We start from the raw sequence: 24,817 nt of genomic DNA on the forward strand, positions 1-24,817 counted from the left end.
TTTCATCACTTTGCTCCTGATTATATAGTCAAGTGCTGCCAGAACACCATATAGTTCGGCAGTAAAAATGCAGGCGACATTGTGAAGTCGAGTAACATGGGTAAACGAAATTGAATAAACAGCTGAGCCGATATACATTGAGGACTTGGCACCGTCAATATAAAACTGGCGGTAATGTGTGTATTTTTCTTGCAGAGCTAAGAATTCCTGTTGTAGAATGAGTGGAAAAACATTATGTTTATTAAATTTTGTAAAATACCAATTGCAAGCTATTTCTTTCATATCCCATGGGGCAGTATGATATGCACTTTCTAGGAAATGGACACCCTCACGTGGCAGGTTAAGGGAGAGACGGAGACTCTCAAAACGAAGACTCAAGGGTCGAATAATAGTTGGTTTATGCTCGAAAGTACGACAAAAATTAGACTCTCGAATACTATCGTGGGCTGGATGGCTGGGTTCTGATAACACCTTGTAGGCATAAACCAGACTTAGATACTGTCACCTTTTTTCAAATGACATTTCATTGGAGTCAGCATACAAGCTTAAAATAGATGTTCTAAAAGCACCCGTCGCAAGACGCAACCCAAGGTGATGCACAGGGTCAAGCATTTTTAAGGCAGACGGCCGAGCAGACGCGAACACAACAGACCCATAATCAAGGCGCGATCGTACGAGAGAAGTACAAACGAAGTAGACACCTCCTATCAGAACCCCAAGACTTGTATGAGAGGACTTTAAGAATGTTCAATGTCTGCATACATTTCTTCTTTAGCCATTTGAGATGGGAGACAAAACTAAGCTTACTGTCAAATATCAATCCCAGAAACTTATGCTCAGTTCTAACTTCGATGGCATTTCCATTTAACATGAGAGAGGGCACTAACCAGAGACCCCGCCGCAAAGAAAATGGAACAAAAATAGTTTTTTCTGGAGAGAACTTAAAACCATTCTGGTTAGCCCATTTAGTCATTTTATTTATGGGTAGTTGTAGCTGCCTTTCACAACTAGACATATTACATGATGCTACAGAAATTTGAATGTCATCTACGTATAATCAATATGATACTGAGGAAGGTATGACACAACAAAGAGAGCTAATTTTTATGGCGAAGAGGGTGACACTCAGTATTCCACCCTGAGGAACACCATTCTCCTGGAGAAAGCTGCTGGACACTGTCGGGCCTAACCGTACACGGAAGAAACGTCCACTAAGATAGTTTTTTATACAATGAAGTAATCTGCCGCGTACTCCATACATGAACAAGTCACGTAGGATGCCATGCCTCCAAGTGGTATCGTAAGCCTTTTCCAAATAAAAAAAGACAGATACGCAATGCTGCCTATTCACAAACGCCTCTCGTACAATAGTCTCCAGCCGGACTAAATGATCTATGGTGGAACGTCCTGATCGACACCCACATTGATTTATATTCAAAATATTGTGTTGCTCCAGGAAATAAACAAGACGCTTATTAATCATCCTTTCAAACGTTTTCCCCAAGCAACTAGTCAGTGCAATCGACCAGTAACTTGTAGGAAGTGAAGAATCCTTTGCAGGCTTTAGCAACGGAATTACTTCTGCCTGGTTCCAATCGGCGGGGAAGTGTGCATCGTTCCATAGTTCATTGAAATTTGCAAGAAGGGCTGAGAGTGACTCCTCCGATAAATGGCGGATCAACTCATAATGTATTCGATCAGGACCGGGGGATGAATTCTTCCGGATTTTGAAAGCCATTTGAAGCTCAACCATTGTAAACGGCTGCCAAGCTGACTTTCTGCATCTGCTTTAAACTTCAGAAACGCTGGAGAGTAATAAGATGAGTTTGAAACGGCTGCAAAATGAGCACCCAACACATTTGCCTGGTCATGTAAACAGCTTACAGAGGGAAAAAGAGGGACTGTAAAGCAGCGGTATTTGCCTTCAACCTTGTGCAGTCGGTCCCACACTTCCTTTGCTGGGACATAACAGCTTATAGAGGACAGATAGCCTCTCCAGGACTTCCTCTTGGCCTGTTTCCTGGTACAACGAGCTTGGGCCCTACTTCGCTGAAACTCTATCAAATTCATGAATGTCGGATATCTGCGAAATATACCCCATGCCTTGTCCTGTTTTTTCTTAGTATTGGAACAATCATCATTCCACCATGGTTTACACTTTTTGGGGATGAGAGAGGAGGTTTGAGGGATGGAGCGAAAAGCGGCATTATTGATCTGATGTGTAATGTATGTCGTGGCTTCATCGTGTGTTAAGGACAAGAACATGCAAGGCTTAAGCTCTGCATTTAGGTTGAATAGACTTTAGTCTGCCTTGTCAAGTTTCCAACGAGGGGTACGTTTCATTAGGCTTGGAACTGAAACAAGACTCTCCAGAATGATCGGAAAGTGGTCACTTCCAAAAGGATTATCCAAGACTTTCCATGTAAATGAAGAAAACACTGAAGGGGATTAGATGGAAAGATCGATAGATGTAAATGAATTGTGAGCTGCACTGAAAAAGGTTGGTTTTCTCTTATTCATAAGGCACAGCCCAGATGTTAATAAAAACCGCTCAAGGACTCCACCAGGTGAGTCTTGGCGGGCGCTACCCCATAAGGGGTGGTGAGCATTAAAATCTCCTAAAAGCAAAAAGGGTGAGGAAGCTGTGCAACAAGTCTTTGGAGATCATGAAGATGCAGTGGAATGTTTGGTGGAATATAAATAGAGACAACAGTGATGAGGCGATCCAAAAGAAGGCGCACAGGCACTGCCTCAAGAGGTGTGCAAAGAGGAACCTGCGAGCATGCGACTTCACTTTGAACAGCCACAGCTACTCCACCTGATGCATTTGATGAAGGGCGATCTTTTGTAAAAAAAACTGATGGCGACGTAACACTCAATTATGATGATCATTAAGATGCGTCTCTTGTAAGGAGAGAGCTATAGGACGTAATTCGTCCATAAAAAATTGACATCATCAATATTTCGTAAAAGACCGCGGCAGTTCCACTGCATAAAAGTAAATTTAGACATTATTCTAAAACACACTTAAAAGATTAGTAAATAAGTAAAAGTAGTAAAGAACAAGTAGAAGTCAAACCTTGACTTTGCCGCACAGGGCCAAAAAGAATGTCCTACGTCACTTTGGAGGGGTTACTGGTTTTTTGCTCTTATGCTTAGATTTAGCTGTCTGCCAGTCCATGTCGTCTTGATCAGACGCTGGCGCAGACACCTCACTGCTGTCATCCATTGCCTCCACCTCTTGGGACGGGGCTTTGGGTAAAACTTTGGGTTGGCTCGGGGCGCGGGGCTGCAGGCCCCGGCCACGGCCTGATCCAGCAGAAGAGGCAGCAGGTGTGTTGGGCAGGGCACTGCCCGACTCCACCCGTTCCTGTTCCTTTGTCGATGTAGGAGCGACAGAAGAGACATGCCGCTCCTTGGAAGAGGATGCTCTCTCCGACGAGTGCGGATGACAGCGTCGACTTCTTTCCCTGGAAGGGGACCGCGGAGTGCGGACAGGCACGACAGCTGCAGTTGCTGGCCCATCCTGAGAAGGGGGGGGGGGGGGAGCCTGTGCACTCTCCGCCAGAACGGAGAGGCTGCTGCCCTGAAGGTGCACGGGAGTTAGCACTCTGGCTGGAGTGGTCGGGAGACCGACCTGCTGAAAGTGCATGCCCAGGCAGCTGAATCTTCAGCTTGGGCGTGGGGGACTGCAGTGGCTTCCCATTGTCTGGCAAGGACGTCTGGGTTGCCACTGCCACTTTCAGTGGTGCAGGCCCCCGCTGCACCACCTCTGCAAAGCCGCCTTTTTGCAAGAACGCAAAGCGACGGCGTGCCTCTGGATAAGAGAGATTTTCCTTCACTTTCAAGGTAAGAATAGCTTTTCCATCTTTCCACGTTTTACAAGAGCGGGAATACGCGGGATGGGGACTGTTGCAGTTGACACAGTTGGCGTCGTTAGAGCATGTATCTGCTTGATGGTTAGCCTGACCGCACTTCGCACAAGTGGCTTTGCCTCGGCAGTTCTGGGATCCATGACCAAATCTCTGACAGTTAAAACATCTGCGAGGATTCGGCACGTAGGGCCGCACTTTATAGTGAAGGTGCCCAGCCTTCACAGCCTCTGACAATGTAGTGGATTCAAAGGTAAGAACTATGTGCTTCGTTTTCCGTTCTTGGCCGTCGCGGCACAAGGAGATACGCCTTGCCGCTACAACGCCTTGGTCGAAAAGTCCCTCAACTATTTCACTGTATGAGGAGTCAAGGAGGTCATCCTCAGAAATAACCCCCTGGATGGTATTTAGGGTGCGGTGAGGTGTAACTGTGATTTTCTGGGCAGATATGGAACTTAAAGCAACAAGGGCAGCACTCTGCTGGCTTGATTCGATTTCAACAAGCAGGTCGCCAGAGGGCAATTTCTTGGCCTTGAATTTCTTTCCGACAGTAGATTCAAGTATCTTGGCTAAAAGGAAGGGAGAAAGCTTTGATAGTGGTTTCTTTCAGTTTCAGAATGCAGAACCAAGAACTTTGGGAACCTAGCAGTAGTAGATGGCGTGTTGACTGTGGTTGGAACTTCGGTGCGGCCCCCTTCCGGGGGCCGATCGAGGAAGGTTTTTGGACGAGAACCCATAACATGGGGAGCAACATTCAGTGCCCGGGTGCGCCGCCCACGAAGGAGCCCAACAAGGGGGTAGGTAATGTGCCATAGCAAGGAAGGCTTGGCTGACACAATTACACTACCAGTGCTGCCCGGGCACTATACCCTAGTGTGGTTGCAGGGACAGGACCTGCTACCACTCAAGGTTGGCCCTTGCCGCCTAAGAAGGTGAAAAGGGAAGGAAGAGAGGTAGAAGAAAAGAAAAAGAGGTGGAAGGAAAAGTGAAAGAAGGAAGAAGAGGGTAGAAAAGGCGACTGACTGAATCATCCTGGTCGGGCCAAGCCAGGACACCCGTCTACGAGAAGCAGGGGCCGAAGCGGTGTATTGCCTCGCCCGGGGGGCCCCGAAGGGTCCAAACAAACCCCGGGCTCAGCTCAACCACCAGGGTCCCCTTTTTCCCGGACACGGGTTAAGCCACGCACAGCCAGACGTGGGTGGGCGAACCCACATGGCTCGGGGTTCGTATTGACGCCACTCATCAAGCACCTACTAACGTAGGTGCCCCCTGCGTGTGGGTATGGTGGCCCACGTGGGTGGGGTCCGTGGTGACGCTACTCGCCAAGCACCTAGCACCTAAGGTGCAGGCACCCCCTGCAGGGCTCGGGGTACGTGGAGACGCCACTCTCCAAACACCTGCTTTCACAGGTGGCCCCTGCGGGGTGAGTAACAATGGACACTTCACTAGAAGAGCGCTCCAGCAACATGTGCATGACACAATACCTTCAGAAGCCCCTAGGAATGGTTTCTCTGGCGTGACAAAAAGGCCGGACATTCTTACTTGAAATCCTTCATGCTTTCACGACTCTTTTGCAACAAAAGCTGCTCTGGCCTTGGGCTCAGCTTCGCGGCCCCACCGTATACTTGGAACGTCTGGCGTTGTCGAGTACCCCGTGACATCTGAGAGCACTTCTATATTAGTTAAGCACGACATCACCCTTTTGAGGATGGAAGCGGTAATTCTTTCTTCCCGTTGGTCAAAGCATTGACTTGATACCGACGTTTCTCGTGTAGCCTCCTCAATATGTTTACAACCAGCTGTTGTCAGCCCAACTTCCTCCTCTTCCACCTCACTCAGACCGTGGTACATGATCAAGACCTTTACGAGCCGGGACGCTGGTTGCAGACAGCACTGGTTGCGGAAGATTCGATCTGCTAGTGTAGACATGGAGGGTCTCGATTCGGATTGACCATTTTAAACCGCCCTCTCCCAGCGGATCGGATAAGATCGGATCCGACCCGATCCAAGCCGTTTACGTGAACCGATTCAATTCGCTAACTGGATCCGGCGCGCTTCTGTCGCATTCATGAAAATGTAGCCAATATCGCACTGTATATGCATTGTAAATAAATAATTGTTTCCCATAAAAAAAAAAGAAGTGGCGTTGTTTTGTGGTAAGGCTGCGGCTTCACAAGCAGCGGACCCAGGATCAAATCCAGAGAAAGGCGAGCATACTTTTTTTTCTTTTGTCAAACATTTACAATATTGTCTCTTTTTTTACATTTTTATTGTAAAGAACAAATGTTGTCGACGAAACGTTGCTCCCTTTCCACAAGTGCAATGGACGTCAGTGGGGCTCGGGCCCCCAGCGGGGGGCTGCGAAGCAGCGTGTACAGGTTGGCCAGGGGGTTAGCATTTTTTTAATGAGCCATCCACGGTCTGTCACCGCAAAGCGGCGTAAATGAACGGTCGAGTGAGTTAACACGTACCTTAGTTAGAGACACCAGTGATACACCTGCCGTCCCCCACTGCGTCTCCAAAAAGGGTAAACCAAATGGCATGAGCCGTCCATGTCATGCGTATAGCCATTTCCGCTTGAGGTGCACGACGTCGTGTGTATAGCATTACTCTATTCAAATATACATTGCACTGCACCTGTGTAACTTACTTAAAATGCTACAAGCATTTTTTATTTCCCTTTGTAACTAACTGAAAGCAGGTGCGCATAGTTTGTCTTTATTAAATGCATGGAGAAAACTGTAGTGTTTTTTTGTCACGGCCTTTGAGCGCATACAATGCAAACCCATTCCCAATGTTTATCGCTGAATACACCTCTTACTTTCTGGAAAGAATACACTTTTCTTAGATAGTATGCAAGAACTTTGCACGACTAGTGAAAGCTTTTAACATCACTTTGAGCACAGACTGTCCTGGCGACCAGTGGACCCGAAATCTGCAGCATATGCGACCTACCAAAAAATTCCGAATAAAAAGAGACATCCCGGTCCCCTTGTGCAACGCTGTTCCGAAGTGGACCACAACAATTCCTGTTTGAATCACTCGTTTTTTTTGTTTTTTTTTTTGTGGAAACTGCACGATGCACGAACATGCCGACCAGAACAGCAGCACCAGGGCCGACAGTCCTCGCCACCGTCTCTGCCGCCATCTTCGCTCTTCTGGTTCTTTGTTCGTCCGCAAGAGGGCGAGCTGCAGGCTAGAGCTGCGAATTGCCGAAACAGCGTGGGAAATATATTCTCAATTTAGCAATTCAAACCGATTCAAACTGGTCTGAAACGGTTTGAACCGCTAAATTGCTCCCCAAAACCTGGTTCAGTTTTGGGGAGCAACAAGCGGTTTAAACTGCTTTTTGCTCCCCAAAAATGAACCGGAACTGAAACCAAAGCCGTAAACCCGAACCGAACTAAAAAAAATTTTTTTCGACACTCCCGCAGAGGCTAAGAGACAGGCAGCGTCGGAGAAGTGGTTTGCCCTCCAAGCAGGCCGCATCAAGGCCTCCAATGCCAAGGCAGCGTGTAGCACATCCATCGACAACCCCTCCCAGTCTGCCGTGAGGAGGATTTGCAGTCCGCTCAAGACACAGTTCTGGGCACCCCAGGTTGCTTGGGAAAAAGAGCAGGAGGGCAAGGGCAGGGTTAGTACATCTTGGAGATTGCTCAAATCGACCAAGACCTTAAGCGTAAAGAGTTCGGAGTGCATTCGTCCACGGATCACCCATTACTAGGTGAAACTACAGATAAACTGGGGCCCCTGCTGCGGGAAAGATGTGCTTGAAGTGAAGTGCTTATACCGTGCTAGGTGTTCTTGATTTTGGAAATCCCTGAGCTAAAGAGCTCTTGCCTGGTCACAGAATGTGGAAAGTTGAAGGCGGACCACAAGGACTACTTCCAGGTCCAGAGGCAAATGCTGGTGTGTGGAAGAATGCGCTGAGATTTTGTAGTGTGAATGACTAAGGATCCTGTTTAGGGAGCGCATCTAGAAAGTTTTTGCATCGAGATGGTAGCTTGCTATGCATATTTCTTTTAATGTGCGCTCCTGCCTAAACTCTGTTTCAAGTACTGGATTCAAAAAAGCTAAAATGACAGAGTCACGGACAGCATGACATGTTCCGACAGCGAGGAGGAAGACGACGGAACTGTTTAAACTTATTGCTACTGCAAGAGACCGGAATCTGGCAAATGGTGAAGTCTGACAATCCATCGTGCAAATAACAAGTGGTTTCACTTTGCATGCGTGAATATGAACAGAACCCTTAAATCACGAAAATGGTTCTGCAATGATCGCGAAGCAGCAAGGAAGAGGTAGAATCGTGAAAAAAACTGAACAAAGTGCATCATAACTTTTTTTTTCTCCTTAACAGTGGAGTGTATTTTAGGCTATGAGACCCATGGAGTTCTTTTTCTCTTGATCTAAGGGCTTAATGAAGTATAGCACCTGTCTGATAGATCTTGTTGCTCACTACTTTGAAACAAACAAAAGGCAAAGGTCCTTATAATACCGTAAAATGAAATTACTTTGTGACACGCGCACGGTTTTCTGTATTTTAAATCTCGCGCCACGACCAGGCGCCGCCGAAAAGCTATGAATCGCACAACAAGCTCGCCTGACATGCCGTGCCACCTAGAGGCAGCCGGCCGAAGTTCCCGCGCTCCGGAGCCACTTTAGCCGCCGACAGGTTGAATGGTGCTTTAGCACGCATTGTTGAAGCACCGTAAACTTTCTGTGCTCCACCCGTCCGCACGAGAAAAACAGCGGAAACAGGTATGTACTTCTGATTGTTAATACGTAGGCTAAAATAAACTGTAATATAAATTTAATCAAGTCACCTTTGTTTAAGGTTATAGAAAGGAAACTGAAATGTTGACACTTTGCGGTGTAACTTTAAGCCCCTTCCCCTGGCAAATGCCGAGCGCTCCGACCTAGCGGTCGTCGAGCGGTCGGCCTCCGCGAGCGATCGGTCACGTGATCTACTCCAGTGGCACGCGCTGCGGAGCAAACCGAGCGTAACGCTCCCAGCGCCACCGCTTTCGGAGCGTCTGCCCGCGCTTTTTAACAGTTTCGGTTCTCTTTGCCACCTTGCTGAAAGAATGAACTCCGGATCGGAAGCACCCCAAGTTGTTTATTATGTGATCAACGGTGACTCCGACGGTAAGAGGCAATTTATTTTTCCTTACTGTTTTATAAACCCGATGAAGACAACTAGAAGTACTCGTACGAGCCGCAGGATACAATTAAGCAGAGTACCAAACACGTATGCCGTAAAGCGATCGTCACCTCCGAAGGCGATCTCCATCACCGGAGTATTTGGCGCATTGTCTTCCAATTATTCCAGTTACTTCCTAAACATTTTCATCACGAACAATATGCAGTGTGTATCTGATTTGTGATGTGACCGCTCGCTTATCAACTACTGCAAAATATTTGGTCGGCGGAGGTGAACTAAATGACTGATATAACAGTTTTAACAGATCTACGGGTAGAATTTGGACTTAAAGTACGTTCACACAGTACTATTTTCTTACGTTGCGTTATATGTTACGGGAGCTTATGTCTGCGTCGAGTTACGACAGAGTCACAGAAGCATCCGTGCATCGGATGTCGTGACGTAATTAACTCGCGGTTAAAACTAAAGGAAACACGAACTATGGTTTCGCCAGTACAGACTTTAGCATGGTGCTTTTCGTCTGCTAATGACGTCAAGTTACGCCATGGAGTCACAGGAACATCCGTGCATCGGATGTCTTGACGTAATTAACTCGCGGTCAAAGTTACGAAAACACGAACTACGTGGTTTTCCAGTAGACATCAGCATGATGCTTTCCCGTATTCTTTTTTTCCTATGACAAGAAAATGCCAGTACTTCAATCTGTCAGGAGATTGTGCTTGGTTTCATATGGCGGTAAAACGATTTTGTTTCTGTCTACCCCCACCTATAGCTGCTATGACCATTGGCCCACGTATCTAAACTGCAGTATTTAAAAAACGAAAAAAGAAAAAAAAAACAGTTGTATGGTGAATGGTTGCAAGAATGCTCATTTCCTTTTACAAATATTTTCATGCCACATTAATCAAGGATGAACTCCCACTACACTGCACAGCAATGTGACACACGTTTCAAAACCCTCAAGAAAAGAAAAACCAAGGTTGTGGACAGCAATGGAAAAAGTGGAGCAACGCAGCAAAACATAGAGCTTGAAGAAGAGTTCAATCTCATCAGGGCAGCCGATGACAGTGTGGAGCCGGAAGTGATGATGGGTGTTTCTCAGGCCGTATACAAACAAACGACTCTACATGCACCAGCCTCCTCCACAGAAAATCCCAGACCATCAACATCAGCAGAATGTACCACCCTAAAAAAGTCACCCTGTCCACTGCAGAACCCTGAGCGCATGCGGCATATGGAACACCTTTTCTTAAAAATGGAGGATCTCAGAAAAAAAAAAGATGAAGCACGTGTCTGCAAGGAGGAAAGACGCGAAGAAAGACGTGTGGAGCGCGATCAGCGTAGAGAAGAGCGGGAAAAGAAGAGAGAGGATCGTGCAAAACAGCGTCAAGAGCGGCACCAGAATCTTCTTGGCATGCTGGAGCGAGTGCTGGACACCATGAACACTGCGAAGTGATTAATTTTATCTCAATGTTTCTGTAGCTCATTACACTTGATTATTCACGTTTTGTACATACCCTAGTTTTCTGCATACTCCAGAGCATCATTTGTTATATATATATATATACTCAAGATTATACATGTTGATTGAGCAAATAATAAAAATGTTTTGGTTTCAACACAATTTCATGCCTTAAATGATATTAAAAGGTAACATTCATGACAGAGTAAGTTACCCATGTACAGTTGTTTCCAAGGAAATATATTTAGTGTACTTTTCACCACAAAAAATAAACTGCGTCACCGAACAATTGGTCTCTGCCCGAATGTCGAAACGGAAGTTGCTGTTATCTATTCAAGTTATGTCATTTTTTTGTAAATTTTAAATGTGAAAATGGAGTTTGCTTTAGGTAGCCGACACCACTTATTACCATGTATTCGTAGGCCTCATTCCCCCCCCCCCCCCCCAAATCCTCCTTTTTCTCACTGAAAATTTCAGAAAACTGCTTATAACTTTAATAGTTACGGCAAAGTCTGAAACTTTGGCAACTTTTCCTGACTGCAATGAGCACCCTTGTGGAGCTCAACTTAGTGTTGAAGCTCTTCTGCTGGTTAGTCAATGTCCCATAATCCCGAAAAGGAGTGACCAAAGTCTCCCTCAACGGGTATGCTGCATCGCCAAGGTGATACTTGCCCATGCAGCATAGAAATAGGATGATCCGCGACACAAACGATATTTTATAAATCCTTGAGTCGTGGATTTTGCTTGGTGGGCCCGTGAAAACATCCACAAAGCGGCGTCTGTGATCACAGATGCCCTGCAACGTCAGTGAAGTCTTGTCGTGTCGATTGACTAATGTTGACTTCACCTTGTTGTCAGGGCACCGGATGCCGATGTAGCTGCCGTCGACGCAACCCACGACCCCAGGAAAGCCTGAAACCTAGTAAAAGAATGTGGTATGTGAGCTCAAATTATGCGCTGTGTACTCATTCCCATTAAGTTCTAAAAGGAGAGATGCTATATGTAATCTGCCCATCAAAGGAAATAAATTAATAAATGAAAGGTGGCCTTTTTATTTCAAACTTTGAGGCAGACCACTACACCAGTTATACAACACCTGTCAAGGGTCTTTTTGACGATGTCATTTTCTGTAATATATGCAAGGTGTGAAATCACCTGTACTGTTGCTTCAGTTTCTAGAAACCTGAAAAAACTGACTCAATGCAAATATTTTCATCCCCCAGAAATACACCGCCTTGCGGTTATTTTTCAGAAATTGCTACCAACTGCTGCAGTTCCCTTTTCCTCCTCATGGAAACTTGCAAAAGTCCTTCTATTCTTTAAAATTAGAAATTAATTGTCAAGCTACAGGCCTATCTTCTTAAATCACACTCCACTTATATGCAAATTATTAGAACACAATCTACAAACACCTTGGGGAGTTCCTTGCATGCAGCCATATGTCGTATGCTTTATTAGTCGCCAGTAGAACATTTTTTTAACCAACTTTGAACCTTCAATTCTGGTCTGAACTTGCCATAAGCATCCCCTTGACATTCATTACTTATAATTTATGCATTAGCTTTGCTCTTCATAGACAGTCGCGTGAAAAGTTTAGACAGGCAATAATCACCCCCACAACTTACTGCCAGAACAAGTGGCCTCACATTGCCGCGCGCAGACTTGCAGAAGGTTCTCGTTTATTCTTGCTGCGAACATAACTTCTATCGTTCTAGAAAGTGCGTGTTCATTCTCGCCCCAAGCGCGCTACGCTCGAACCTTCCCCGCCGAATCTTCGAGATAGTGACTCATTCTAGATAAGAGGCCGCCCGCGACCTTGTCGAATCAGTTTTCGCCCCAGCGTTCGACTCTGCTGACACGCCGACTTCGACGCCCGCGACGCTCTGCTTTCTTCCGTTTCCTTCTTTATTTTTGGCACAAGTTCGCCACATTAAACGTTTATTTATTTCTGTTTATTTCTTGTTTATTGGTCACCACCCGTGACAATATATGATCTGGTTCAGATTGGAGAAGGCAACACATGCCACAAGATCAAAAACTGAACTGGTGGACCATTGTTGGACGACTGGTCACACTTTCGACCTGGCGAACGCTGTGACCCTGGCACGCGAACAACGGTGGGGCCCCAGAAGATTTCTGGAATCATGGTGTATTCGGAGTGACCCATCTGCCTGCAATTCTAACCGCGGCCCCCTCCCCGACGTATACACCGACATCCTGAAATAACTTGTCATTTAACTTACCATCCAGGACGGACGTAAAAAGAAGTTGAAGCGAGGGCAGACGATGATAATGTCTCCCGTATGCCATGGACGAAGAAGTCGGCAGAACCAGCGCCACGGATGAAGAGAAGGAAGAAGAAGCTTTGGATTTCTGGTAGCTAGTCGGGTGTTCCCAGGCCGCACTGATGATGTCTCCCGTATAGGAGACGAAACGTCTGATAAATGTTGATATCGTTATGCAAGTCGGAGGTATTTGTTTTTTAATCATGAATTCTGGCTTTTGGAGCCTACCCAGCAAACGCTACCAAAAAGCCGCGAAACTTCCTCACTCCCTCGCCGGAACGTTGAAATCGAAACTGAAATGCTGCGACTACAGATCGTACTCCTCCGAAAAAGGCTGCGCGGAGAACTACTCCGGGCCGCTCGACGCGCTCCGCCATTTCTCCACGGAGGGTTTGGAGCCGCTCGGCGAGCGTCCCACTGGCTCCAGATGTACAAGCGGCACACGGAGAGATTGCTTGCATCTGGCGAGGGTTAACGCTCGGGGAGCGCGCGCCGAGCGCTCGCTATTTGCCAGGGGAAGGGGCTATTTGTGAGACGCCAACTGTCACAAAGGCCGTGTTCCAAAATTTACTCGATCTTACTCCAGGGCAAGGGTTTTGTACCCTTGGCGTTCTAAAACCTACCCGTGTCCAGCGTTTTTTAATCTGTGCTGTCACGTGATACAATCCGCCGGAGGAACTCGGATCCATTTGGGTAAGATTTGGAACACAGCCAAAGTTACCCCACTCTGTTTTTAATTTAAATTATATGTTGTTTTGTTGACTTTGCAGCGTTTAAGAGATGAGGAATTATAAAAGGAGGCTTCGTGCACGGCCGTACCAAAATTATACCCAAGAAACGTTGAACTAATGCCATTGAGTCGGTCCTTTCAAAGAAATCGCCATTGAGGGAAGCATCTCAAAACTTCGTGAGCACTATTAAAACATCTTTTTTTTTGTTTTTAGGTCCTTACCTACGCATTACCGTTATCCATGTCTTATGTGTTGTTTGTTTTTCCTCCCAGGTGCACTATTCATCGGAACACCTTGTGGTTGAAAACCAAACAGGCTCGGGGTTCAGTCGATTGACCGGCTCAAAAAGTTGGTCGTCGGCCTGTTTTTACGGAAGAGTAGGAGAAGAGGTTGATTGCTCATGCAATCGCAATGTCTTCATTTGGCTTCCCAATAACAAAGTTTGACTTGCGTTGTGTGGTGAAGGCGAATCTCGACCGAACGAGGACAAAAGTGTCTGCTCTCAAAGATGGCAACTTCCCGGTAAGGAGTGGGCAAACTCTTTCATGAAACGTCACAAAGATATCCTCTCTGAACGCGTGTCAAAAAACATCACATATGCAAGGGCCTCAACGAATGCAGAAGTGATTGAAATGTTTTTTGACCATCTGGAGAAAGGGACGAAGACATTTGGAACTACGACGAAACAAATGTACAAGATGATCCAGGAAGCAAAAAGGTGATAAATAGAAGAGGAGCTAAGTATCCAGAAAAAAATCAAAACGCATCAAAAGCCTGTACTTTAATTATGGTTTGTGGAAGGGCTGCGGGAGAGTTTGCTCCATTTTACGTCAATTACAAAGAAGAAAAGCTTTGGTCGACATGGACAGAAAATGAACCAGAGGGGGCCCGGTAGCGTATTAGCAAACCATATCCCGTACAGTGCGTGGCCACGCCCCCTTCGGCGCGACGCAAAAGCGGTTATTTCGTTGGTTTTCAAAATGTCACGTGACATGACGTCACTTCCGCGCCGTTTGAACGCATTTGAGCCCGTTTTCGTCTCGTCAAGATGGCGTCCGCCGCTACGCTGGTGGGTGAGACGCGCGTTACGCTGCGCCGCTGTAAACACTTCGTTTCACGCGCGTGCCTAGATGACTCGAATGCTTTCAACTTAGCAATGTGAACTCGTTTTTCGGTAAGATGAACGCCCAGGACTGCACGCCGAGATGATGCCACCGCATACGCGCCGCTGCCGAAGTCGCCCCTACGAGTACGACCCATAACGATTCTTGGAGACCGCCGCTGCACCGTAGCACCAAATGCTAGCAGGAGGACGGCTCGACGCGGACGCAATGCTTTTTATACGTGAATATGTTCTCGTTACGCGAATTCGCGCCTAATCGTGACACGGGCGCGCTCTGCGCCTGATGTCTACGCGCGTTCCAGTGCGAATTCGGAAAGCGGTGGAGGTGTCGTTCTATCACCATCAAAGTACTCGGGGCCCTCAGAATGACTGACACCTTCAGTAAATGTACCGCAGTAGGTTGGAGTTGCGCATCTCACGACATAATGCTACAGCATATGCTGTAGCATTATGTCGGCATGCAGTCCTGGGCGTTCATCTTACCGAAAAACGATTTCACATCGCCGAGGTGAAAGCATCAGTTGTTGGTGCTACGGTGCAGCGGCGAACTTGGACGATCGTAGTGGTAGACTCGTATGGGCGACTTCGGCAGCGGCACGTATGCGGTGGCATCATCTCGGCGTGCAGTCCTGGGCGTTCACCTTACCGAAAAACGAGTTCTCATCGGTAAGTTGAAAGCATTCGAGTCATCTAGGCACGCGCGTGAAACGAAGTGTTTACAGCGGCGCAGCGTAACGCGCGTCTCACCCACAAGCGTAGCGGCGGACGCCATCTTGACGAGACGAAAACGCGCTCAAATGCGTTCAAACGACGCGGAAGTGACGTCATGTCACGTGACATTTTGAAAACCAATGAAATGGCCGCTTTTGCGTCGCGCCGAAGGGGGCGTGGCCAGGCACTGTACGGGATATGGTTTGCTAATACGCGGCCCGGTATTGGGGAGGAGATCGAACGGTGGTGCTGGCTAGCAAGCACCGTCGGAACTATTCTGCAGGAATAACATTCCCGCCGCTAGTATTCGTTCAGCCATGGAGGACGAGGACTTGAGGCTCGTGAAAGGTATGTGGATAATATTTATCTGCTCGAAAAGCATCTGCGTAGGGGTAGCATAGTCCTTGCTTGTCTCACCTTGCTTTAAATGTCGCCGCATTCTCGTTGGAAGCAAAAACCAACCCACGTGTAGACGCTCGCGATCGGCCGCGTCGCTCCGGCTGCGCGCGCCAGGTCGTGCGTGACTGACGCGGTGTGGCGATGTTTGTGCGCTTCATAGGTTGAAGAAACCGTATTCACGAAACACACGCATTGCTTTTCAGTGTCGCTGTCCCTTGCAACAATCATCAGCCACATGGGCGAGAGCAAGAGGTGCTTCGTTGAAGGCGAGGACATGCTGAAATGTGATCGTGTAATCGAGCGCAGCGTCGCCCCGGGGAAATTTTCACCAGAAAATCGACCAAAATAGTCATTGCATTATGTTTTTCTTGGAATGCCGAAATACAGTACACGCTGGTGAACATTATAGTGTAGAATGTGGCTAATTAGACTGCACATTGGCATAAAACGTTACAAGTTGTCTTTTTCAGCTTAATTTTGTGGGATTGGTTGTTAGCTACCAACACAGGTACCGATAGAGTAACCAAAGGATTGTCTCAAGAGCGGCGATATCTCAGAGGAGACGTCAAACCTAGTAGCCCGCGGTCCCCACATCTCCGCGGCAATCTAGACGACGTTTAGGGCTACATTACCGCGGGTCGGTTCGATTAATTACCTCCGTCGGTGCCAATGATCGTCTACCTTGTCTCACTCTCTCGAATATAGCGGAAGAGAAGACACACGTACCCGAGTAAGGACAGAGTCCAAGAGCATTTATTAACATACTCTTCCAAATGAACTACAATGTCCCCATCCAAAATGCCCCCCGCGCCGGCAAGGTAAGAAAAGGTCCTTACCTGGCCAGACGCGGGGTTCCGGAGAGCCAAGACCGGGGAAGCATCGGAGAAGTCGCCGACACACGTCCTATCTCTTTCGCGGTCACCCGGACGAGTCCCTTTCCCGAAAGCGGGAAAACAAGAGGCGAAACCTCCTCGCCTGTCAGCAGTGATCCGCAACCGAGCGGGGGGACGGAAAGAGGTCCCCCCGGGAGGGAGTGAGAGGAGAGCCCCCCAAGCCAGGCGGCCCTCCGCCTCACGAACAGGTCGGAGCTCACGGCGAAGAAGGCCGAGCGTTCCGACCCGCGGCCGTTATCGCAGCCATCGGCTAAGGGAGACCAGAGGAATCCCCACAATTTATCGGTTATTCAAAGGTGCACGGTTCACGATGAAATATCAATGCGTTTTACACGACGAGGACTTAGTCATATGCACATTTGCATTGCTGAATCAAAATTACAGGAATCGTAAAATGATTCACGCAGTTGCGTAAATATCACAATATCGAACTGATACTGCTACCTAATATGTTCCAGAGTAAAAGCTAGTCTTGAATAAAATAGTGATCAAATGATAGCAGTGCCTCTCGGTGGCTTCCAAAGCCTCACGACAAGGTAGTGTGATCCCTTCGGAAGATTCTCCGACGGAACGGCGTTGCGTATCAAGAACCTCCTCTTGTGCACTGTTATGAAATAAGGTGGGGATATTTTGCCGGCAGCCGACACAACCACTCGGGAAAAAAAGATTGCCGGGAGCTTCGGACGGCAATGATTGTTCTAAAAAAGAAAGAAATAAAAATCGTCAAACGTTTCACGAAAAAAAAAAAAAAAGTTCGCCTACGTTGATTTGAAACTGGGACCCCCGGCGCGTGTAACGGACACCTTTCCACTGAGCTGGTTGGTTTTGGGGTTTTTTGGCGCAGCAGCATCGGGGCCATAGTGCGCCAGAAACATTGTGTAAAGGAAGCCTACATTCTTTAAGGGCTGACTAAAGCCTCAAAGCAGACCTTACTAGGAACTAGACTTATAATTTCCGCAGAATATTAGTTTCTTCCAAAAAATTGAAAACTTGTGAGACTGGGACAAGAGGCTCGTCACCCAGTAAAAGTGCCAAGTGAAATGGTACATGTTCCCGATAGAATATAGAAAAACAGGTTCGACGGTTCTCTTCAAAGTGTGGACAAACTATCAAAATGTGAAGTATACTTAATGGTTCAGAACAGAAGTCACAGGTCGGTTCACTCTCCCTACGCAAGAGGTAGCTATGGGTAAGGTGGGTATGTCCTATTCTCAATCGGCATAAAACTATCTCATAAAAACGCTCTCGGTGTCTGGCACTGCGCCACTCGCTCAGGATGGGCTTAATCATATGGAGTTTGTTTTGCAGCTGGGAATCCCATTCCCTCTGCCAGGCATATTTTATTTGCCTTTTTAGTGGTACTCAGTAATCAGTAGCAGGGATGCTGTTATGGTCAACTGTCCTATCTACACACGCAGAAGCTGCACGGTCAGCTAGCTCGTTGCCTTCAATACCAATATGGCCAGGGACCCAGCAGAATTCTATCTGTATTTACTTTGCCAGTGCTTGTGTTAGTGTATTACAAAGTTGCACAAGCAGAGGGTGCTTCCAAGATGTTGGAGAGTTGAGTGCTTTCAGTGAGCTCAGAGAGTCGGAGAAAATGACAGACTTTCTATATCGATGTCTGACAATGTGGTCAACTGCAGTTATTAGACCATAAAGCTCAGCAGTAAAAATTGAGGCATTTTTGTTTAACCTTTTTACAGATCTGTAGCCCTCGCCGATAGCAGCACAGCCAACGTAGTCTGTGGTTTTTGATCCATCAGTAAAGAAGTGCTTGTAGCCATTGTACGAGGTGCACAGCTCTAGGAATTCTTGCCTGAGAACACTAGGGTCAACTGTATCTTTTTTGTGCTTGGTCAAAGAAAGATTACAACAAGTATTGGCAACTTTCCAGGGTGCAGTTCTTTGTTGAATTTCAAGGACAGGAGAGAGAGTATCAAAATTGTATTGTTCTGTAGCAATTCTTACACGTAGTGCAAAGGGATGGTTTGTGCTGAAATAAGCGCTTAAAGTTTATATTTTTAATGATTTCATAAGCAGGATTTTGCGGAAAAGAACGGAGTCTTAGAAAGTGCTGAACAGCGAGAAAAAGTCTACGTCTCTCGAGCGAGCACTCATGCGATTCAGCGTACAGGCTAAGTACCGGTGACGTACGGAATGCCCCCGTTGCCAAACGGATCCCCTGGTGGTGAATAGGATCAAGCATCTTGAGGGTGGATGGTTTCGCAGATCCGTAAACAAGGCTTCCATAATCCAGGGTAGAGCGCACTACAGCCCTGTAAATTCGTAAAAGACATACCCTGTCCGCGCCCCAGGTGCGATGTGAAAGAACTTTTAAAATGTTTAGTTTCTACTGGCATTTCAGTTTCAGTGCCTTGATATGGGGGCCGAAAGTAAGCTTGCTGTCAAACGTCACACCGAGGAACCTGTGTTCCGGTCGGACGGGAAGGGGTGTGCCATTTATGTGAAGCGATGGTTCGGGAAACATCCCCCTTTTCCGGGAGAAGCAAACAGCCTCGGTCTTCTCAGCAGAAAACTTGAAACCGTTCTCATCAGCCCATTTACTCATTTTATTAATGGTTACTTGGATTTGGCGCTCACAGATAGCTAAATTACATGACGAAAAGCAGACCTGGACGTCATCAACATAAAGCGAGTAGGAGACCGAAGGTGGTATTGCTCGGGACAGAGAGTTGATTTTAATAAGAAAGAGGGTAACGCTCAGGACACATCCTTGTGGGACTCCATTCTCCTGGATGAAACATGACGAAAGGGTTGTTCCCAATCGCACCTGAAAGGTGCGATCCTGCAAAAAGTCTGCAATGCAATTAAACATATTTCCGCCAATATTCATCTTGATAAGGTCTTGAAGGATACCGTACCGCCAAGTGGTATCGTAAGCCTTTTCAAGGTCAAAAAATACTGAAAGGCAGAACTGCTTGTTTATAAAGGCCTCTCGGATGGCCGTTTCCAATCGTGCGAGGTGGTCGGCAGTGGACCTGGCAGCACGAAAGCCACACTGTAAATTGCTTAAAAGCGAGTTCCGTTCAAGAATGAAGATAAGCCTATTGTTAACCAGCCGCTCGAATGTCTTTCCCAGGCAGCTAGTCAGGGCTATAGGCCCATAGCTGGAGGCTTTACTTTTGTCTTTTCCCGGTTTGAAGATAGGGATGACAATAGCCTTTTTCCACACGCTCGGCAGCTTCCCCTCTGCCCACACTCTATTGAAAAACTGGAGGAGAATGACGAGGAATGCTTCAGGCAGATGGGAAATCATAGTGTAATGAATGTCATCAACCCCGGGAGATGTTGCTTTTGCTGTGGCAATGACTCGACGCAGCTCAGTAAGAGTAAAAGGCCGGTCATATTCTTCGGCACAGCTATCAGATCGGCGGATTGGGACCTTCTCAGCTTTGGTTTTAAAGCGTAAAAACTTTTCCGTATAATTCTTAGAGCTTGAGACCTGCGCAAAATGTCTACCCAGTGCATCAGCCTGTTCCTGCAAAGATGAAAACGCCTCTCCATCGTCGGCTGATAGCAGGGGGATTGAAAAGTGGGCGTAATCACCATCCATTCGCATTACCCTGTCCCATACAATTTTGGCTGGAGCAAAACTGTTAATGGAGGAAGTATACGAGTGAAAGGAACGGCGTTTCGCTTGTCTCCTGACGCGTCGGGCTTCTGCTCGCAGGCGTTTGAATGCGAGAAGGTTGGTGGGGGTGGGATACCGCCGAAACTTTGCCCAAGCGCAATTCTGGCGATTTCTGGACTTTCGGCACTCCCTATCCCACCAAGGCTTTGGGCGCTTGGGTAGCTTACCCGAGGTTTGTGGAATAGCAGCAAGAGCTGCATCAACAATGGCAGTTGTGATGATTTCATTTTCTTCAATAGAGTGTGCTACAGGCAGGACAGAAGACGTTACACATTCCTGGAAAAGTTCCCAGTTTGCTATAGAGAGTTTCCATCGAGGAGGGCAACAGGGGAGAATAGGTGGGGGCTCTGTGGGGATGAGACGGATAGGGAAGTGGTCACTGCCACGTGGGTTGTTCAGGACAGTCCAGGTAAAATTTGTAAACATGGATGAAGAAACAATGGATAGGTCAATGCAGGAAAAGGAGTGGTGAGTTGAGCTGAAATATGTGGCCTCACCAGTATTTAGGAGACTGGCAGCTCTTCGGGAGAGAAACCTTTCTATAACAGATCCTCGGCTGTCGACCCCTTGACTTCCCCAGAGCGGATTGTGGGCATTAAAATCTCCTAGGAGAACATAGGGTTCTGAAAGCTGGTCTGCAAGGCGTTCAAGATCGGTCAGCGTCAGGGAAGATGAAGGGGGTATTTAGAGGGAGCATATTCTAAAAAGGTGATCTAACATCAACCGTACTGCGACAGCCTCCAGAGAAGTGTTCAAAGAAATTTCAACAGCTGGTACCGTTCCGTCCACAACAATGGCAACTCCTCCGGAACTGCCAGACGTTGTTATGCGATCTTTGCGAAAGACTTGAAATGATCGCAGGAAATTACTATTCGACGGTCCCAAATATGTCTCCTGGAGACATACTGCAGAGGGTGTGTACTCCTGAAGCAAGGAGTAAACATCATCCAGGTTGTGAAAAAGTCCTCTGCAATTCCACTGTAAAAAGCCTCCTGCCATAAAAATGTGCTAAGCTAAAAGGGGCGTTAGGAATGTGGACCAAATTTTAAAATTGCTAAAACGGAATAATAAAATTAATATTAAAAAGTAAGTTTATTCTGATCTCAAAATATTTATCACAATGCAATACACATAAAAAAGTAGACAATGTGAAATGGGAGAGCTCCAGAATTAAAATATATGGGGTATATACATGAAGAAAAATGCATGGGGTGAAATTAAATGCCTTGGGTAGAGGATTCATTTCGGAGGCTTAACAGGCGTTTTTGCTTTGTTCTTGGGTTTTGGGGTCTGCCAATCCGTGTCTTCGAAGTCAGACAGGTTTGTGGATGGATCAGCAGCCTCAGCTGCTACTTCCATCTCCCTAGTTTCGCAGGCAGGTTTGCCTGCAGGCTTCGGTTGATCGGGTGTTCGAGAGGGCGGTTGCCGCCCTCGGCCCGATCCACAGGGAGGAGTGGAGGAGGAGCTGGGCAAATTGTCCTGCTCCACCGGTTCCACTCCATTAGAGCCAGGGGCGGTGCGAGAGTCGCGCCGCTCCCTAGAAGAAAAGCCCCTCCCAAGCGAGTTGGATCGAGGGCTTCGCTCCTTCTCCCTCAGGGAGGGTCCAGGAGGGACAGTGGGCACGGCTGCCACCGTCCCACTCTGTGAGAGGGCAGCTTGCGTGCTCCCTCGAGGTGTCTGAGGGGGCAGCTGCCTGCGTTCAGGAGTTGGGGCCTTGAGGGCCACTGCCAGCATCTCTGGCGAGACCTGGGTGGCCCTCGACTCCGAGCGTGGTGCAGGGCCCCTGCGCACCACCTCGGCATAGCCTCCCTTTGAGAGAAACGACAACCTTTTCTTAGCCTCTGGATATGTGATATTTTCCTTGGCTTTTAGTGAAAGAATTTCTTTTTCTTGTTTCCACAGAGGGCAGGTGCGGGAGTAGGCTGGGTGTGGTCCACTGCAGTTACTGCAGCGGGCCACTGCGTCGCAGATGTCAGCGACGTGGTCCTGCCCTCCGCACTTCGCACAAGTCTCTTTTCCTCTGCAACTCCGTGAACTGTGGCCAAATCGTTGGCAGCGGAAACACCGTTGCGGGTTGGGGATGTAGGGACGAATGCGGCAGTTCAGGTAGCCTGCTTTGATTGTTGCGGGAAGAGCATGTTTCTCAAAGGTCAGGATGACGTGTCTTGATGGGGTTTCTCTGCCATCTTTTCGGAACATTATGCGTTTTGCGGCGACAACACCGGCGCCTTTAAGTCCTTCAAGGAGTTCTTCTCAACTTGTTTCCAGAAGGTCGTCCTCGGAAAGAACTCCACGGATGGTGTTGAGTGTGCGGTGAGGACTCACCGACACTTTCACATCGACAATGTTTGTGAGCTTACGTAATGCCTCGCTATGAAGTTTTGTATCCACCTCAACAAGGAGGTCTGCAGAGTGGAGTTTCTTGGCCTGATACGAGAACCCGATAAGATGTTCCAGGACCTTCGACACAACAAAAAGAGATATCTTTGCAACGGGTTTCTGTTCACCTAAAGAATGAACAACAAAGAACTTGGTAAAGTTTTCCACAGGAGGGTCTTTTTCGATGGTTTTGTGCTGAAGGCAGCGCCTTTTCCAGGGCTGTCGTGAGCTGGGTTTAGGAGGAGGGGCAACCATAAGAGGCGGAAAGTGTTCAGAACCTGTGGTGTGCCGCCCACCACGGAGCCCAACAAGGGAATAGTTAACGGACCATAACAAAAAGGGCTTTGCTGGAACCGTTAGACTATTAGCACTGCCCAGGTACTATAACCAAGTGTGGTTTTGGACAAGGGGTCTGTCGCCACCCAAGGTTAGCCCTTGCCGCCAAAGGAGTTGAAAAAGGAAAGAAGAGAAATGAGAAGAGTGAAAAGTATGAGAAGACAAGGGCGAAAGAAGGGAGGGGATAGAAGTGGCGACTAGGCTGAATCATCCTGGTCGGGCCAAGCCAGGACTCCCGTCTACGGGAAGCGGGGGTCGAAGTGGTGTATTGCCTCGCCCGGGGGGCCCCGAAGGGTCCAAACCTACCCCGTGCTCGGCTCAACCACCAGGATGCCCTTTTCCCCGGACACGGGAAAGCCACGCACAGCCAGACGTGGGCGGGCGAACCCGCATAGCTCGGGGTCCGTGGAGACGCCACTCTCCAAACACCTGCTTTCACAGGTGCCCCCTGCGGGGCTTTCCACTGAGCTACTCACAGAACTAGAAGTTCCCGTTTTGACTATTCCTGTTACACAAAACCCAAAGGGAAGAGCTACCGACAATTTTTTTTTGCTCGGTTTGTTGTGCCGGTTGCCGGAAGAATATCTGCTACCTATAAAATACAATGTACCGTTTGAACGGATGCCGATGCAAGCGCGATTTACGCGCGTACATGACTCGTTCATTAGCGTAGTTTGCTTGGAAGGCATCGCTTGAAAAGTGATGACCACACACCACGTCGTGCGCAGTCAACTTCAAATCGCAGAAATCAACTTCTGCGATATGAGTTTTTTTGTTTTTTTTTCGGCAGGAAAGTGATGCCAGGCTCTAAAGCATGCGCTGAGCACTGCGGTACGCAACAAGAGAACAACTATGTTCTAAAAAACCTGCAGGGAACGCGGCAACAACAAAGCAGCCGGCTGGAACGCCGGAGTTGTTTTGCACGCAGGCAATATTTGTTTTGGTGAACGCAGCGCCCCCTATAGTTCAATCTCCTCGTCAATAATCGAACAAAATCTGGTTGGTTCGATCACCGAGTTTTCGAAGACTGCTTCATGTCACTTATGCTCCCCATATTGAAAAAGCAAGATAGTCCAAAAGCTCTCATCGGGGACAATTTGAGTTCCCACATTAGCCTCGAAGTGCTTCGTCTGTGTGAAGAAAATAATGTAAAGTTCATCGCGCTCCCACCGAATGCGACTCATCTACTCCAGCCTCTCGATGTCGCCGTTTTAGAGCGCAGCTCTTAGGGGCCCGTTCCCGGCTTGAGCGGCGTCGCCGTCGGCGTCGCGGTTGGCGTAACCAAGGTCATCCCAAGGTCACTTGACCCCCAAGGTCATCCCAAGGTCACGTGACCCCAAGGTCACCCCAAGGTCACGTGACCCCTCCCCCAGGGTCACGTGACCCCCAAGGTCACGTGACACCCAAAGTCACGTGGCTCCCCAAGTCACGTGACCCCCGATGACGTCATCAGTGACGTCACTGATGACGTCACCGGCATCCGCATCGTCAGCGTCATCATCACTGATGACGTCATCGGTGACGTCACTGATGACGTCACCGGCATCGTCATCATCACTGATGACGTCACCGGCATCCTCATCGTCATTATCATCATCACTGATGACGTCATCAGTGACGTCACTGATGACGTCACCGGCATCCGCATCGTCATCATCACTGATGATGTCACCGGCATCCGCATCGTCATCATCGCTGATGACGTCATCAGTGACGTCACTGATGACGTCACCGGCATCCGCATCGTCATCATCACTGATGACGTCACCGGCATCCGCATCGTCATTGTCATCATCACTGATGACGT

The sequence above is a fragment of the Ixodes scapularis genome, unplaced genomic scaffold, assembly GCF_016920785.2.
Source record: "Ixodes scapularis isolate PalLabHiFi unplaced genomic scaffold, ASM1692078v2 PGA_scaffold13__105_contigs__length_92229423, whole genome shotgun sequence".
Classification (NCBI taxonomy): Eukaryota; Metazoa; Arthropoda; class Arachnida; order Ixodida; family Ixodidae; genus Ixodes; species Ixodes scapularis.